The sequence below is a fragment of the Leopardus geoffroyi genome, chromosome A2 (genome assembly GCF_018350155.1).
Source record: "Leopardus geoffroyi isolate Oge1 chromosome A2, O.geoffroyi_Oge1_pat1.0, whole genome shotgun sequence".
NCBI lineage: Eukaryota > Metazoa > Chordata > Mammalia > Carnivora > Felidae > Leopardus > Leopardus geoffroyi.
In genome coordinates, this window is record NC_059331.1 from 161,582,626 (window position 1) to 161,601,790 (window position 19,165).

Genomic DNA, 19,165 nt, shown 5'->3' on the forward strand with positions numbered 1-19,165 from the left:
TCTCTCGACCAATAACAGCATTTTTGTCAACTGGGACTAAGAAGAAAAGAAGGAAAACGGAAGCAAAATGTCATTATGGTTTGAGGGGGGTTGCATCTGCTGGCAACCTTTGTGACAATGGTCGCCAATTACGTCTACTCAGAAAGCTGTCCTGTTGGCCCTGTGGAGGGTGACTTGGAGGGGCAGGTATTAAAGCCAGGGAGGCAAGAGCCACGTGAAAAGACAACAGGAGATGGTATCAGAAGCATGTGGAGATGCCATTGGTTGAATTTGGCATTCAGTTTTGTATGGGCATGGAAGTTATGGCTCCAGACAGACCCTGACACTTCCTCACGCTGCGTGACTCTGTGAGCAGTGATATCCTTAACGTGAGGACCACAAGAGGAGCCAGTCTTGGGATGTGGACGACGAGTTTTTGGTTTTACGTTTGCTCTTTTGAACTTCTGGTAGCAAATCCAGAAGAAGGGGCATGCCCTGCTGGAGCGTTGGCATTTAGCTCTGGAACTCTGATCAGAGGTCCGTGTGGTAACACGGGTGGAGATTATCAGTGGGAGAAGATGGAAATCACACAGAGAGCCCAAGAGAGAACAGAGTGGCCTGAGTGGCGCCCCCAGGGGTACGGTATGTAAGAGACATTCAGAGGTAGTAGAATCAATGAGTGGACCAAGAGTAGAGTAGTAGGAAGAGAACCAGAGAGAATAACGTCCTAAGCTAAGTGAGCTTGAGTAAATAAGAAATTGAGAATAAAGATGGCACACCAAGTCTCTGAACTTCCCCCGGGACCCGGGACTGAACTTCAAGCCCTGTCTTTCCCAGAAACCTACACAGAAGCCAAGTTTGGCTGTCAGGGTACAGCTGTCTCTGGCAAAGGAGGTAATGTCCTTCTGCTTCAAAGCTGATAAACCTGAGCCGCCCATGTCTATGTGGTTTCCAAGCTATTCCTGCTCACTGAAACCTGAAGAGGGAGCGAGGCATGATTCCTTGTCAGACTGTCCCTGTGTCCTCAGCACGAAGCCTCTGGTCTGGCTGTACCAGGAATGGGAAGGAATGTCATGTTCATCCTTCACCCTTCACAAACTTCAAAATAGCAGTAGTTCAAAACTAGCCAGGCTTCTAATAAGCAATTGGAGAAGTACCTAGACTCCAGAACTAGAACTATGTTTCCAAAGCTTCTGTAGAAAAGATCACCTGCATCAGAAGCAGCAGAGGTGCTCATTAAAAGTGCAGGTTCCAGGGCGCCTGGGTGGCTCAGTCAGTTAAGCGTCCCACTCTTGATTTCGGCTCAGATTATGATCTCACGGTTCATGAGTTCAAGCCCCGCATCAGGCTCTGCACTGACAGTAAGGAGCCTGCCTGGGATTCTCTCTCTTTCCCTGTCCCCTGCTCACACACACACACACACACACACACACACACACACTCTCTCTCTCTCTCTCTCTCTCTCTCTCTCTCTCTCAAAATAAATAAATAAATTTTTTAAAAGGGCAGATTCCACATAGCCGGGATGATGGCTCAGAAAGCCGCATTTTTAGCAAGCCCTGCACATTATTCTAATGCACAATAAAGTTTGTGAGCCATTGATTGTAAAAGAACAGAAAATCAGTTTGAAACACCCAACAAAGAGCTCCACCTGGGAAAGATAATCGGAAGGGAATACATTTTACTCATAGGAGATAATCCTTAACAGAATTATGAGACTTTGTGAGGATTAATTGTGTCTAGTATCTCACTTTTCCAAATTATTTGTGTGAATATTTTCTCCCTCCCTGCTCTGTGTTTTCTGATTAATACATGGTGGACTGCTTTATAGTTTTTCCAGCATGAGAAATAGAGCAGGATGAAAATTTCCCATGCATTTTCTTCAAAGAAAAGCATTTTGGACTTCAGTGTTAAAAGGAAAAGTCATGAAATATTTTAATTTTTTTTCGTGGCTGGTGAGTTGTGTTCACCCTGTTCTTTTTATTAAGCACTTTTCAATGAATACTTCCTTTTTCTCAAGGTAAAAACTGGCTTTTTTTCTGCGGACAAGCATCATTGTCAAAATTCATTGTCACATTTACACTTTAGAAATTATTACCTGGTTCTCGTTAGTGGAGAAAATTAGAATAGTTTATGTTCCACTGTGTTATCCTAACATCGTCCCCTTGTTTGTCAAGATTCTTAAGCTGGACATTATTCTGCGTGTATGTGTGTGTGCTTGCAGTAAAACATAGATTATGACTGAAAGGCAACTACTAGAGAATTATTATAAGTATAAATATTGGCCATGGATATTGAAATGTTTATCCCCACCCTATGTTGATACTTGAAATCATACCATTAGAAATTAATTAGTTTGGATCTTAAAGGCATTTCAATCTTCAGGAACCTCTTATTAAAATAATAATTAAAAAACAGGGGTGAATAATCATGAAGGGCTTATCGGCCACCACACGATGAAGGTTTGGTTGATTAATAACTGAAAGCAGGATTGGTAAAGATGAAGCTAGAGACACATCAGGGAGATGGGGACTAGGAGAGACAACAGAAACCGCCATCAAATGTCACCTTGCTCATTCCCAGTCTCTCAAATGGGGCAATTCTCCCCCTTTCAACAAGAGCCTGTGCTGTGAAAGCAAGGAAAACTTTAAAAGACTTATCCTCATTAAGTTTTGGGACAGAAACCTTACCAAATGAGTAAATTCCTGGGGAAGATCAAGATCTTAGAGCCCCTTAATAGGACTAAAATAATCATTAGCCGACCGGAGAGAAGAGGACAGCCTCTCAGCCCGAGGAAGAGGTATTGGGTGAGTCTGGCCCAGCACCGACCCTGCTTTCTTATACAGCTGCTTGGAAATACAGATCTGCAGAAGGGGGCTTCTCCCAGCCAAGTTCATGCTCCAGGATATGGGAATAGGGTTGCAAACTAAAGATTAATTGTGCAACACGACAGATGTCTTTGTGAGGTATTACAACACACACTTCAGTTCATATGGGGAAACGTGGACCCTTCACACTTGGTCTGACCTGATGTTCATCCAGCCAGGCCCATCTTCAGACCACTTCTCTAGGGGTATAGGACGTTAGGAAGTTGAACCATCCCAGCCAATTTAAACAACTGGTCTCTTTCACGTGAGCATTCCACCTCAGTGCTCCGGATCATCTCTGCCTGTGTCACATGCAACCAGAAAATGTGTAGCTCAACTCAATTCAATGTCTTTTGGGGGGAAAAAAAATGCACAAGTGCTTTGACAAGACATACAAAGAATTCATTTAAAAAGTATCTTTAGTATTTTCTCATAGGAGATTTTCTTAAACCTCTCTTTCCAAACAACTTCAGCAAATACTACTGAGTCACATCCCTAATGTAATAACAAGGCTTGATTTGGTCAAGCAGCGACTCTGTCTCCATATGGACATTGAGCTTTTGAAGCCTTCCTCCTCGGTGCGGCTCCGTGACCCACAGCTCCCCCACTGGTGGACCCAAGGTGGTGCATCTCAGTCATTCAACAGCGTCTCCTGAGCACCTGCTGTGTGCCAAGCAAGGTCTGGGTGCCAGAAACACAAGAAACGACAAAGCGAGCGAAACACTTGTGTGCATGGACCTCATATCCTAGTTCAGGAAAGACAGTCAATAAATAAATAAACTTAATATATAGATAGGAATGTAACAGAATGACGCATGCTCTAAAAACGAAACCAGTGGGCAATGGCCGAGGATAACTTGAGGCTGGATTTTCCATTTGTTCGAGAAGGTATCACTGACTCTGAGGAGGTGACTGAATTCTGAGTGATAAGAAGAACCAATCCTGCTGGAATCTGCGGGAAGCATTCCAGGAAGAAGAAACCGATCCTGAGATTGGAGTAAGCTTGATATCTTGAAGAACAGAAAGAAGGCTGGCGTGGCTTCTGAGCAAAGGATCGAGCGGAACAGGGTGATATCAGAGAGAGAGGCAAAAGTATGAGGGCCCCAGATTCTGGATCTTTTATGAAGTCTAGGGCTATGCATGACGTACAGGAGCTTCTCAGAAGAGACACGAGGCGGAACACAGTGGTCTTCTCCCCAGGGTGCCCGGACTTTACGGGAGAGTCTCCTCTAGCTTTCCTTCGGCTGAAATTTGAAGACAAAGGATACAGTCGCACCTCCAGGCTCCCTTTAGATGCCAAGAAAGCCCAGCATAAAAATCATACAGGGCTGTTTGGAGGGCTAATACTTTGTAGGAAAAACCGAGGGCTGGGGATGGGGAGTGAAAGGGAATTACTCTATTTAAAAAAAAATGCAGCATTTCTTCTGGAGCAAGCACTTGTATTGAAGCCACGAGACCTGGGTTCAAAGTGAAACTCAAAGTGTTCACATCAAAATTTCTGTACCTCGGTTTCCTCACATGAAAAATGGAGACAATACCAGAATTTCAAGTGATGTTGTGAAGATTAACTGGGGGAAAAAATGCCTGCATTAAAACATTGCTCGGAACGTGGCGGGATAGATTTTAGCTGCTAATAACTATTAATAATTCCATGAAGTTAACTATTCACAAATACTAGTAACTCTCTGAAGTCCGGGGTCTTAACAGAGTAAGGCTTGGTGAAGAAAAGCGTGCTCGTGGCCAGTGGGAATTCATCAGAAGAAGAAAGCTTGACAGCATCGCTGTTAGCGGTTAGTTGATTCGTTCGTTGTGGTGGTTTATAGTTCAGGAATGCCTCAGCGGCATGGGGGCCTTACATGTGGATCGTAGGGCCTCAGAAACCCTCTTCTTTGTCAGGATGAGGGAGAATGTCGCTTTTGCCCACTGTGGCTACGCTATCGCTATAGGGTGGGACCCAGAAACCTGTCACCCAGGGCCAAAGCTGAGGCCTCCTGTGCAACGCCGTGATCTGCTTGGTCCCAATACGGACTTCCTTTTCAAAACAAGTGTCCGATGACCACAGGTAGTAAAAAAAACCTGATCTTTATTGGTAACTCACAAGGAGCATCGAGGCCATTCGATTCCCAGCACACAACACTTTCAGATTCGCCTTCACACTGTTCCTGCTCCATGCTTCTCCATCATGTTCCACTCGTGTTGGACCCCATCCCAAGTTCTTCCCGAAAACTCTTTCCTGCAGCATTCATGGACTCTTGTCTCTGCTTCTGCTTCCTCTTCCCTTTCATTCTGTACACAGAAATACACACACACAGACACACACGCACACAACCTGGGTCCTTCCTTGTACCAATCTCCCACCCATTACCATCCACAAAGGTGACTAGTATTAAAGTTTGATGTCAATCCTTCTAGACTGTTATCTTTTACTCTGTGCTTCAATGAACACACACACACACACACACGAGTGTGTGTGTATACATGTGTAGATGTATCAGACACATGTACAACATGCACATATACTTTTTAACAACATGGAGACCTCGTATGGATTTTATTCTGAAAATTGTGTGTCACTCAACAATGTACAATTGACAATCTGCATAGACTCGTCTTACTGTTCATGCCACATTGTATTATATTTGTTTAATATACCATAACAGATTTACACATGGTGGTTGTTTTTTATGGGTTTTTTTTTTTTTTGCTACTAGAAGCTCTTTAAAATTTTACAAACCACCAAAGCCCCAAACTGTAAAGGTGTGTGCACAACGTTCAACTCGAGGTGGAGGGTAGAAGATTAAGGAGAAAGTCAAGTGGATTGAAATCAGCAATAAAGCGACCATTCTCCAATACTAAATGTACTTGAAATTTATTCCCCTGCATCTGTAGGTAAATGTCCTTCTGTTCTTGAAACAATAAATCCCCATAAACTTCCCATAAAGTTTTGCAGAGGTGAAATGTGGGATTGGTTCCATCAGAATCCATTCAGAGCTTTGTTTGTGCACCTTCTGATCTGAATTTTAAAGCCCCTGTTTTTCCTCGGAGCCCCTGAGACTGAGAAAAGGTCAGAATGCAACATGTTTCAAAGCCGCTGTGCTCCGGGTGGCCACCAGCCTGCTGGAAATAATTGCTTTCGAAACCCAGATTGTGGCACCATCTACTCAGTTGCAAATTAGCATAACCTACGGCACCATGCAGTGGTGGTGACAACTGTTAGTGTAACTTTTTGTTCTATTCTCAATTCACTTTTAGAAATATTGAGATGCCCAACCACCTCCATTCCGGACAGGCTGTCTTTGTTTTCAGTAACCTCAGAGGCAACACTGAGCCCCAGACCTCTATTTTACAACTTGAAATTTTATTTTATTTTTTTAATGTTTACCTTTTTTGAGAGAGAGAAAGAGAAGGAGTCGGGGAGAAGCAGAGAGAGACGGGGACAGAGGATCCCAAGCAGGCTCTGCACTGACAGCAGAGGGCCCGATGCAGGGACTTGAACTCCTGAACCATGAGATCATGACCTGAGTTGAAATCAGATGCTCAACCTGCTGAGCCATGCAGGTGCCCTTATAACTTGAATTTTTTTTTTAATTTTTTTTTTACACTTATTCATTTTTGAAAGACAGAGACAGAGCGTGAGCAGGGGAGGGGCAGAGAGAGAGGGAGACACAGAATCCGAAGCAGACTCCAGGCTCCGAGCTGTCAGCACAGAGCCCGACGCGGGGCTCAAACTCACAAACCGCGAGATCATGACCTGAGCCGAAGTCGGATGCTCAACCGACTGAGCCACCCAGATGCCCCTACAATGTGAAATTTTGAAGTGGAAGATACTGAGTCCAATCATAAAGTGACACGTCACACTGAATTTCACTGTAATAATCTATTCGATATTTCCTTCTCCGGTGTGTACCCCCCCAGTATGTTCAATAAACATGCAATGAGGCCCTGGTGTCTGGGGTTGTGGCCTTGCGACTTCGTTCGGTGCAAACCTCTCCTGTGGCCCCGCAGCCCCTCCGAGCAGCTTCTGGGGAAATCGCTCCCCACTCCAGGTATCTCAGCAGCCCGTCCCTGCTCCTGTGGTCTGTCCTGCCTTCCTACTAATTCCCAGATTCCTCTGAAGCAAAACTATTCGAAATCAACATAGTGGATGCGCTCACTTTATTATTCGTCGTGATCAATGTGACACGACATAATAAAATTCCCGCTGGCCTCGCACCGTCTCAGACACCAAAGGGTGTCCTTTGCAATCCACTTGAATCCCATTTCACAATCCTTACCCCCGGGGGCGGCCACAACCAAAGCTGTGTCTCTGCACCGAGCCTCATACCTTGGAGACGACAAAGGATCGCAATGGCAAGTGCAGTCGTGCCTTCAAGTGTGTTCCTTTTATCCTTAAAAGTCTGAACATCTATTTCGGCTTTGCTGCATTATTTATTTTTACTTCGGAAATTATTTTCACTTAGCCACTAAGTGGAATTTGTTTTCAGGCTCGCTTTCCGCTGTGTTCCCTTCTTCTCGAGTATTTATGAGTTTGTTAGGAAACGGCAGCCCGTTCTATATAAATCCAGGCCGTCTCTCACACCCTTGCACGCACAAAAATCTGTCATTTTTCTAGGAGTATTAATAAATATAGGCCAGAAGAGGGCTTTTCGCCCTTTTAAATTTTTTTTTTTTCAACGTTTATTTATTTTTGGGACAGAGAGAGACAGAGCATGAATGGGGGAGGTGCAGAGAGAGAGGGAGACACAGAATCAGAAACAGGCTCCAGGCTCCGAGCCATCAGCCCAGAGCCCGACGTGGGGCTCGAACTCACGGACCGTGAGATCGTGACCTGGCTGAAGTCGGATGCTTAACCGACTGCGCCACCCAGGCACCCCCTTTTCGCCCTTTTATAGTGCTCTGGTGTTTCAAAGTGCTTCTGGATGGCGCTGTGTCTTTACATCATTAGGACAACCCTGTGACAAAGGAACTACTTTTTCTAACTTACAAATAAAGAAACTGAGGTTCTAAAAGCTTGCATTTTTCCACTTCCTCTTTACTAATCCCGCTCCTGGAGAGGGGGAGGGCAGGGAGGGGGGTGGAGGGGGGGGACCATGTTAGTTTTCAGTAGGAAAACGACAGTATCTATGAATAGGTGGTGCGAATCTTTTTATTTCCTGTAATGAAAACAGCACCAAAAGGAAACTTTGATTTGTGTAACATAATTGTGTGACTCATATCAATCCATTACTCCGCCGTGTAGAGCAGTTTCCAATGTTCGCATCCACCATTCTGCCGAAATGGGAGGCTTTTTCCACATTTCACTCACCTAATGGATTTTATATAAAATCTGTTTTTCTATGGATGTAGGGCTCTGGGGGGTTTGTAGTCTATCAAGAGTTAAGGGCTGCCTCACGTTACAGCGTTCCCTCTCTGCACAGTGGCTGAGCGTGGCTAAATACATCGCAGTCTTTTACATTTGTGCCGTGACCATTCTTCACTGCAGCAGGGCAGATGATGAAATGGGAGCTTAATGGTATTAGGGCAGGAATTACAATCGTAGGAAGAGAGAAAACGATAAGAGGTCGGAGATACCAAAGGGACACATTGTAAAGACAGAAGCGACACCCACGGGGCTGGCCCTCAGAACCATCGTCAACCACCATGAGTACCTGCTGAGGACCCCATGGTTTTGAAGAGGGCCCACATGTCAGATCTCTAAGAAGGGAACTGTTAAATGGGCCCAAAAGGCCAAGTAAATAATGCCAATCCGCATGGCCTTCCACCCGGCTAAATAACTCTTTGATTCAGAAACTTGAGAAGGAGGTCTCCACAGATGGTCAAGGAGTGGTGAGAGCTGGGAGTGGGACTATCAATGGTTCAGATCTTTTTTAAGAACACTTAAAGAACACTTAAAGAACACTTTTTAAAGAACACATTGAACACCCACCTCCGTGGCAGGCTAGAGATTACAGGTAGGAAGAAATAGAAAATACAGTCTCTGCTCTGTGAAGTTCCTAGCCTAGCAGAGGAGAGGAACGCGTGAAAGTAATTATAATAATACGGTAAGTTGAATGCAGAGATAGACACAAGATGTCACAGGAACACGGGGAAAGCGTGCCATCAAGGAGGAGAAGGAATCAGGCCAGATGTAGCGTGTGAGTGGGGAGGCCGGGGAAGGGGAAGTTGGAGAGAAGGATAATCCAGAAAGAGGAAAGCACGTGAAGAAAGGCATGGAGTCCATACACAACAATGGGGGTGGTGGGAAGTCATGGCATCTGTGTGCTGCTGAGCACACGTTCTCGGGAGAGAGGAGGCTGAAGAAGTGGGTCTACACCTAATACGCCGTGTCCAGGAGTTTGCAAGGTATTCCGCAGGCGTTTGGAACCGTGAGAGGGAAACCATCAGCTGTGCATTTTGGAAAGCTCTCTCTGTTGGCTTTGTAGGGACTGGATTTAAAATTGAACAACCCTGGAGGTAGAGCCTAATGTCAGTGCGTCATCCAGGCGAGAGGTGATGGCCTGAGCCCTGGCAGGAGAAGGAACAGAAGCGGGGACATACCTGCAGAATATTTTGGAGGTGCGGTTCTCAGGCCTTGGGAGTCGATTGGGTATGGAGGAATGACTCCCCTGTTTCTGGCTTGAGCGGTAGAGTGGGAACAGCTCCAAGGGGAGAATACTGCAGGTAGAGCGAATTTGGAAGAAATATAGGTTCACTTGCAGTCATTTAGAGTTTGAGGTACTTGCAGGTCAAAGTAAAGCTGTCTAGTAAGAAACCCATATGTTAATGTTAAACTCATAGTAGCGATCTAACTGTACACATAAATTTCGGAATCACTGATCTATGTGTGGTTAGTGCTTGAAATCGTGAAAGGGAGTGAAATCGCTCGGGAAAAGAAGGAAAAGCAGATTTATCCCTGGGCCTGACATGCAAGCATTTAAAAGTTAGGCAGTTCCCCGAGTAGCCCTCCCATGGCCGTTCCTGTGTAGTACGTTACTTGTTAAATATTTTTAATTTCGACCTGCATGTAGTCGATATAAATTTGTCCTCCAACCTCCAGATGCAACACTCTTATTTTTGCTAAAGCAGACAGATCTTCCCCCCGATCCTTTGCTCACCAGGATGCGAAACATCCAGGCTTGCTACTCCCTCCTTCTTTGGAATTGATCACACAGAAACCTTTAGAGTTTTACCCGACACAGAAATTTGAATGAAGAGCAGAAGGCACGGATATTTCCATTACACACTTAGTTATTCATTTCTCCACTTCTGGTTAATAATTTTTAACTTTGAATCCCATTATATTTAAGATGACAACTAGGATGACTAATTAGGCATAACTGGTCTCCCCAATAAGGAAAGTTTGAGGGATCTAACACAGAGACTCTGGAGAGTTTTAGACCTGCTCCCCATCTCCAAATATCAAAAGTACATGGGGCACCTGGGTGGCTCATTGGTTAAGCGTCCTACTCCAGATCAGATCATGATCTCGCTGTTCGTTGGTTCGAGCCCCACGTCGAGCGTTCGAGCCCACGTCGAGCTCTGTGCTGACATCTCAGAGCCTAGAGCCTGCTTCAGATTCTGTGTCTCCCTCTCTCTCTTTCCCTTCCTTGCTTTCACTCTGTCTCTCAAAACTAAATAAAACATTAAAAACCATTTTTTTTAAATCCGAGTACACACAACTGTTTCCAGCACACAAAATAAGATAAAATTACCTCCTTAGTAGGACTCTGTCCACGTGCACCGTTGACAAGAGTCAGCGTGTGAGTTTCCACGACTGATGAATTTCATCACATGATCAGTTTCATCACATCCCCCCATTCTCTGGCTATTGGTCAGCTCACAGCAGCGCAGGAAACACCCTCAGCATCATGACCTCTGGGGTTTTATTATCATATTGTTCTCTGTGGGACCCTGTCCCCATTCTTTCCCAAAGAAACCAAATGGCAAAGAGACACAGGGTGAAAAATTTACATTGTTGACCCCCAAGCCCTGTGGGTTGTTAACAATGGAAAAAGTTTGCTGGTGAGGGTGAAACTTGACAAGTTAGTAACATTCTACCTCCAAGCCCTTCATTTTGAGGTTGGGCTTGCCCTATAAAATCAGGCAGGGAGCTGAACAAAGCTACTTTTACCTTTCCAGAATGCACAAAATGGTTTAATTAAGGAAGTCCTTTTTTTCTACCCATAAGGACACCTCTACAAATAGACTCAAATCTACATGCAAATGAAGCCATCTGGCTTATTGTTGTCAATAGCACCCAGCCCACGGTAAACAATAGAAGGCTCACTGCGTCACTCAAATACCCACATTTCTAACCTTGGGGTCACTGAAAATTTTCAGAGTAATTAGACTCAGCGCTAGTATTCACATTGGTGAGTGCTTGCCACTTAAAGCAGAAACAATAGCTGTGTTTCTTGGTGCGGTCCCAGTACGGGGCCACTGGATGGCTCTGAGGAAATTGCCGGACCTGGGAGCCAGTGGCGTCCAGGCCACACCCGCAGCCATGGCCTCACCAAACCACAGCCACGGCCGTACAGCCCACGTGCAATCTTCTCCCTGTCTGCCAGAAGCCAAGTCTTCCAGCCACTTCCTGGTTACCTGCCCTCTCAGAGGGGAGGGATCTCTGCCGTACCTTCATTCTAATGAGAGGATCTACGGTGTGTGGGTAACTCTGCTTTCTTGGGTGCCCGCCACTGCTTTGTTTGTCAGATTTTTATTCAGCGGCTGCTCTACAAAACCATATGTCACATCGCCAGGGCTCAAGGTGACTCCCATGTGTGTGTCCTGAAGGAATTTTTTTTTTAAATTCCTGAGGAGATTAAGCGGCGGGGAGGGCACAGGTTTGAAAGCCAGTGAGCAGGGAGCAGAAGGGTGAGAGGCGAACAGGACAGATGGCGGACGTGGGTACGAGTCTGAGATGAGTCGACTGGCTGCAGAAGTCAGAATTGGTTATGTCAGTTTAGCTAGGGGTGGTTGGCTGCTCCCCCTTAAAGAATTCACCCACGGGGTAGGGAAGGCTCAGGAGGGGCCTCAGGGCTTGCTGGCCTGCTGTTTAAGGAAAGGAAGCTCCTTTTCCATCCTCCCCCAGGACCACAGGTGACACCAAAGCCATCAGTCATAATGGTTAATGTCCTTTTCGTAGTAGTAACGGCAGTAGTAACATGTGTTGAACACTTACGATGTGCTCAGCCCTCTGCTAAATGCATTTCGTGGATTATCTTCTGTGATTCTCAACACCCATTAAGAGAGGTGCCATTGTTAATTCCATTGTATGCATAAGGAAATTGAGATTGAGGGAGATCAAGAAACTTGTCCCAGTCACCCAGTGGGTGTGGGTGATAAAGCCAGACCCTGACGCTGGAGCCTGCACGTGGAACAGGCCATGGCAACTTCACCAAGTGACAAGCCAGAGCAGCCCCCTGAGGTCGCTTATTGTCACCCCACCGTGCCCCTCCCCCAACTCCACGTCCTCCAAACGCCCTGCTCCTGCTGCTACCACCGTCACAGGGGTGTCTCCAGCGTATCACATGTCCAGTTGCTTCCTTACTTGAGTCCAGACTGTTGACAGGCAGAGGGGAAGCGAACTCCAACAGGGTCTGGAACGGAGTCCGTGGGAGGTCGGGTCCTGGTGAGGCTCACAGAGGACTGGTGAAGTCCGGGCAGCCTCAGTTAAACCCTCAGTTCACTTTCTCCAACCCTGCCAGCAGCTCTCCTGTCCTACCCAACAGGAGCTAAGACGTGACAGAACCACGTATGAGCTAAGCAGTAAACTGGGGGAAACTCATCAAGGCTGTTCTGATTCCTCTCAGTGTCCCTTTGTCTTTCGAGGTGAGGGTGATCCTTTCCTCAGGGAGAGGGGGGCACCTCACATAAGGGTCTGTGACCTGCTTCACGGGAGGGCCAGAGAGTCCTTCCTGCACCAGCCATTTCTTACGTTCCCTTAGTTCAAAATATTCAATATGCTGAGGTGCTGTATTTGGGGGAGCATGCCCTGAACCCCATCAGTTACATACACGATGCAGTAATCAGAGAGCATTAGCTTCCTCAATAGCGACACAGGCAGCTTGAATATATTGACGAAATGCCTTTAGTAACTCCATGGCAGAATAATTTTCTGGAGTGTCTCAATTAGGTGTGGAAGCAGAATACGGACTCTTCAGAAAAGCAAGGATTTAGAAAGTCGACCTCTTGCATTCCTTTTCTCAAAAAGCTACAGGAGAATGTGCCTGTGGAAATGAGGGTGTAGACCTAGAAAGAGGGATCGCCCAAAGTCATGGGGTCTTCTGATTTGGCCATTTAATAGTGAAGAGTAGCAGAAACATGGTCAGCAATAATAGCAAGAGACAGGTCCCAGGACCAGAGCCGGGTGTCAACCCTCAGAAGAGCCAGTGGGCCTGACAACAGGAAGTCAGAGGCTGTAGGGGACCTCCGAGGGACAAAAAGGGGGCTGCTAGATCACTCGATATGTGTGATGTTGGGAACACATGTGGGAAGAGTTTTACAGATGTGTTGAGTTATTGGAGAGAATTTACGACAGGTACAGAGAAAACTAAGCCAATGGAAAAAGAGGTAATTACTGATTCCAGAGGAACAAAAGAAATTATACAAATAAAAGAAACTATAATTATATTTTACTAGTCGGCTCATTAGTGAATAACCCAGAGCCCTAAAAATGTAAATATTGAATTTCGGTGGAACCCGAAATCTGTGAGTTGCTAGTTTGGGAGAATCTGGAGAAAGGGAATAGGCAGGCAGGCTTCTAAAAATGCTCAGTCTTTATCTTGCATCTGGGGAAGGTCAATCAAGTATATCTAAAATGCATAAATTAATGAATATCGACACATGCATATTTTAGAAACACAGGGATATAACTGAAACAGTTAAGTGTAGGAGTTGTTGCTAAGAAATTGGGTTGGGATGGGGGTGGAGCAGGGAGTTGCATTTTCCTTTATCCCTTGTAGCACCCTGGATTGTTAAAAGTATGTATCTGTGCCCCGAGGTCGGAAATTAAAACTAGGCTTGGGACGCCTGGGTGGCTCAGTTGGCTAGGCGGCTGAATCTTGATTTCACCTCAGGTCATGATCTCATGGTTCCTGAGATCAAGACCCACAGCAGCATTTTAAGTTGAAGTGCAGAGCCTGCTTGGGATTCTCTCTCTCTCTCTCTTTCTCTCTCTCTCTCTCTCTCTCTCTCTCTCTCTCTCTCTGCCCCTCCCCTGCTTGCTCTCTCTCTCTCTCTCTCTCAAAATAAATAAATAAATAAACTTTAAAAATGAGAAATTAAACCTAGGCTTAAAACAAATTGCTGCTGTCGACCTAAAAAAAGGGGTAAATTGAGGCAAGCTCAAAACTGTCAAAAAGAGGAGTTTATTTAGGAATAGCAGAAGAATTGCGATTTGGTACACACAGACTGTAGCAAGCTCCAGGCATCTGTTGAGGGTTTGGGGAAGACTGTATTTATGCGCAGGGGATGGAGACAGAAGAGAGTTCAGTTAGATCTGTTAAAATAAAAAACAAACAGAGGCCAGCTTTGAAAATTCCCCAAGCAGAAAAAAACAGTCCAGTCAGACAAAAAAGAGCTCAATTCAGCTTATTTTTTCAGACCAACCCAACGTGGGTCATTTCTTGTTCATGCCTCTGGAAACCATAAGCAAAAATTTCCCAAGATTGTTATGAGGTAACCCCTGACCAACTCCTTATGATTTAAGAAAATCCCAACATTATCAGATTTCTGTAAATTGGACATTTATGGGAAATCAGCATGTGTGTCCTTATGTTTTATTTTCCTAAAAGCACGTGAGTGAGATTTTCTATTTTCTATCCTCCAGTTCCATTTTAAATTGAAGTTCTTTAACACTGCTCAGCAGAAAATATCCTTAGAAATTTTGAAGTCAGTATCCCATACCAAATAATCATTGGTGAGATTAAAGTAAATGGCTGTTAAAGAATTTGGATGAACAGGGTGCCTGTTGGCTCAGTTGGTTAAGCATCCAACTCTTGATTTCAGCTCAGATCGTGATCTCAGGGTTCCTGAAATCCAGCCCCACATGGGGCTCCTGCACTGATGGGGCAGAGCCTGCTTGGGATTCTCTCTCCCTCTCCCTCCATCCCTCCCCCACTCGTGTTCTCTCTCTCTCTCTCTCTCTCTCTCAACATAAATAAAATAAACATTAAAAAGAAATCTTGGGGGCATCTGTGTGGCTGAGTCGGTTGAGCATCCAACTTCGGCTCAGATCATGATCTAGCAGTCTGTGAGTTCAAGCCCTGCATTGGGCTCTGCATTTTCCAACCTTGCCTTCTTTTGCCTGTCCACACTACTGAGATACTACTCTTTGCCCTGCAATGAAATCTCTTATTTCCAACTTGGTATTCTCGTCCAGTGTCACTTGACCCTCTATAGCACTGACCTTGACAGCAAGTACAAATGGCAGCAATTTCAGTAATCTTAAGGTTAGGAGACCATCATCCTTGCAAATTCATGGCATTGTTCAATGAGGTCTGTCTGTAGGAAAAAAACAGAAATTAAGACATAGGTAAGAACAGTTATGGTGTGCTAAGGATGCAGTGTCCCGTTATCAGGAGGTGCTAAAGCAGCATTAATTTTTATTTATGTTTGGTTAGTATCTTCACTACTTAGGTTACCATAAAGTAGATCTTGCCCCATGAGGACATCGCATGTGGAGTGGAATTAGATAGAACTTAGAGGAGTGGCTATACAATTACCCACTGATTTAATAATTATTTATTGAGTGCTTACTATGTTCTGGGGCCAAAGGTTATAGAAACGAAATGGTTTTCTCCCAGCTTTCAAGGAGCTTATGGCCAGTTGGGAATAACGTAAACAATAATAATGCTCTAGGCTCCTTGCATCATGAAGCACAATGAGCACTAGGAAAAAAAACAACTCATGTTATTTTGTTGTAACCAAAAATCCCAGAGACTGGGCAACAGACTTATCAGAACATGCCTCACAGAAGTTCATCCGCGTCTGAAGCAGTGGCTCCCCACCTTTCTCATTGTCTACATTGCTCATTAACACTTTCATGCCCACATCTCCATAAACATATTTACTTACCAATTCTATCATGCACCACTATAGTCATATATCATGTACATTATAAATATGACTGGGGGGCGCCTGGGTGGCTCAGTCAGTTGAGCATCTGACTTCGGCTCTGGTCATGATCTCGCAGTTCATGGGTTCGAGCCCCACGTTGGGCTCTGTGCTGACAGCTCAGAGCCTGGAGCCTGCTTCAGATTCTCTGTCTCTGTCTCTGTCTCTCTCTCTCTCTCTGTACCTCCCCCACTCACGCTCTGTATCTGTCTCTAAAAATGAATAAACGTTAAAAAATGTTTAAGTATGACTAAAACAGATCTTTTAAAGGATGGGTTTTAAAAAAAATAAGTAGAATTTCTAATGACCTCTGCTTGTACCACATGGCTCTCCTTCAGCACCACCGGAGTGGACAGCTCCACTCTGACACAAGTCCCCAGAAAGTCCTCACTGTTGCTGGTCAAGAATCTGGACTTAGTTCATCCAGAGACTTGGGGCATACCACAAGTGACAACTCCAAAAGATATCATGTGATAACCCAGACACTTCCGGAGGGATGACTGGTAACCACCGTTTGCACCAGGCTCAATTTCCCTGTGAATATGTCAATTCAAAAGGCCAAATTAGTTAGAAGTTGCTTAGTGAGCATAGAATTAGAACAAATGGAATTGTGGTCTGTGGGGACCTTTCATCAAGCTGGAATAACTGATTGAACTGCCCTTCTCCTCTCCAGGGATATTTCTGTCTGAATAACCAGCCCTGGACCTCAAATAAATACTGACATGTTTTACTTTTAGCTTTCCTTTTTCTAGAATCATTTCAGACAACTGCCCTTCTGTTAATACATCACCACCTCAGAAAATGGGAATGCACTTGATTGGAATGAAACTTTAAAATGTTAATTACATTCACATCCTGGGGATTTAGCCTAAAGAGACAGAATTGCTTTGCTTCAGGCTGAAGCATGGCTGAGGACTTTGATTCTTGGGGCCCCTCTGTTGTTATAGGGCTCTCACCCAATTAGGATGAGCCAAATCCTGCTGACCCTGGGGATGGGGCTTCATTCCTTCTAGAACTCTCCTCGATGGGAGGGCTGCAACTTCTAGTTTGATTTAGGTTTTATCTTGTGAGACCTTCATTCTCAGTCCACTGGGAAAGGTAAGCCCCCGAAGTCCCCTCAGGAGACATTCAGCCACATCTTGAGCCAGGAAGAGAACTCAGCCCTCAGATGATAGCAACTTACACATGTATCATTCTAACCAATATCATACCATATTCTTCTTTCCCAAGAGGAAACTAGTCTATTTTTTTCTCCTGCTGAAAGCTTTGATATGGCAACTTAAAAAAAAAAAAAAAACTCAAAACTGCACTAAGACTTTTGGGACCCCTTAAATAATAGATTCAATCCCCACCACTCTTTTACGTTAATAAAGACATTTACAAACATATTTTGTGCTGACTTGCTGGTTATAAATTGCCATTCATTTATCTAGATGTCACTCTATCCTAGACATCTCTAAGAATGAAAACAAATAACATTGATTAAATGAGAGGTTATTTTAATATCTCGTAATATAACAACATTATATATTTAATTTAAAATTATGGTTTATGTGGTGCCTGAGTGGCTTAGTCGGTTGAGCGTCCAACTTCGGCTCAGGCCATGATCTCATGTTTTGTGGGTTTGAGCCCCACATCAGGCTCTCTGCTTTCAGTGTGGAACACACTTCAGATCCTCTGTCCCCCTCTCTTTCTGCACCTCCCCCACTCTCACTCTCTGTCTCTCAAAAATAAATAATAAGACACTTAAAAATAAAAAATAAAAAAATACAATAAAATTATGGTTTAAGTATAGCAGTGCCAACACAAAAATAGTTTTATTTAAAAATAGCAGTTGAACTTAATATTGCATATGCGCATAATTTGCATGAAAGAAAGAAAAAAATGTAGTTTATAAAAACTATTAGAGGGAACTTGATTAATTGTGTTCTTCGAAGGAAAAATCAGTAAAAAATGAAAAAAAAATCAGATGTTACAAGAAAATTTTCCACAATTTACTGACCTTGTAGGGTTTGAATTCAGCGATTCATGAATCAGGCAGCATCCGATCTAGCCAATAGAAAATATCTCTAGAGGGGCGCCTGGGTGGCGCAGTCGGTTAAGCGTCCGACTTCAGCCAGGTCACGATCTCGCGGTCCGTGAGTTCAAGCCCCGCGTCGGGCTCTGGGCTGATGGCTCAGAGCCTGGAGCCTGTTTCTGATTCTGTGTCTCCCTCTCTCTCTGCCCCTCCCCCGTTCATGCTCTGTCTCTCTCTGTCCCAAAAATAAATAAACGTTGAAAAAAAAAATTAAAAAAAAAAATATCTCTAGAGAACCATACAAAGCAAGTGACTTTTATAGACAGAGGTGAGCAGGAACAAGGAAGTTGCACTGGGAGTTTGCTGATTGGCTAAAGCAGAGTTACTTCCCTTATATGGAGTGAAAGGAGGGCTTAGAGCCACATCATGTAATTGGTGCTGAGCAGACAAAAGCCAATTGGTTGACTCGGGCTTTCCCTTTCTGGGAGAACAGGGTGTAGAAACTTTAAGTTTTGGGTTGCCGAAGTGAGGCTTAACATGAGTGACTCCATGTTGGGCCTAATCTGGTGACGTTAACATAAGTTCAGTACTAAAGGGAAAGGCTTCAGTAGCTATTTTAACGCATGCCCATGTATTTTTGTCCTTAGTTGTGATAGTAAACATACTCAGAAACGTGCACGATCAAAAGGAATTTCTCCCCTGCAGATAAAGTCAAGAAGTCAGCTCTTGGTTGTATTAAATTCTTGGTCCATCTGTTCTAATGGAATGTGCATCATAGAGTTTGGTGTTTTTATTATGTCCTGTGAACTGCTTTTCTCCTGGGGTCACTGGCTACTATCAAGCAATGAGGGAGTGGTGTACGACCATGTCTTTGCCATGAGTTCAAGGGTAGAGGCTAATGGAGAGCCCTGAGGTGGACTCAGCTCAGCACCTCACACCGTGCTCACCTGGAGTCCCCAGGAAGGAAGAGGTTGGCAGGGCGAGACACTCCCTTTATGGCAACTAGCCTCTGGAGGTCTGGAATGAGGGCAGTGGGGAAATGAATAGCCTGGTCTTCTTGCCTTTGCCTTGGCCCCCACCTCCCCCACACTGTACTCAATGTCTGAGCAGGAGCTGGTTATTCAAAGACAAAGTTGGATGAGAAGTAAAAGCAGAACACCAAAGACCCCATTCCTATTGTATCCCTCTAGGTCTAACCCAGATGCTTCTT

At 44.7% G+C, this 19,165-nt stretch overlaps 1 protein-coding gene across 1 annotated transcript in view; it reads left to right on the forward strand.

The window, feature by feature from the left end:
- The window catches only part of CNTNAP2 (contactin associated protein 2), a 1,977,252-nt gene that overhangs the window by 1,700,815 nt on the left and 257,272 nt on the right, over positions 1-19,165 (forward strand). The gene's annotated exons all lie outside the window — the stretch shown is intronic.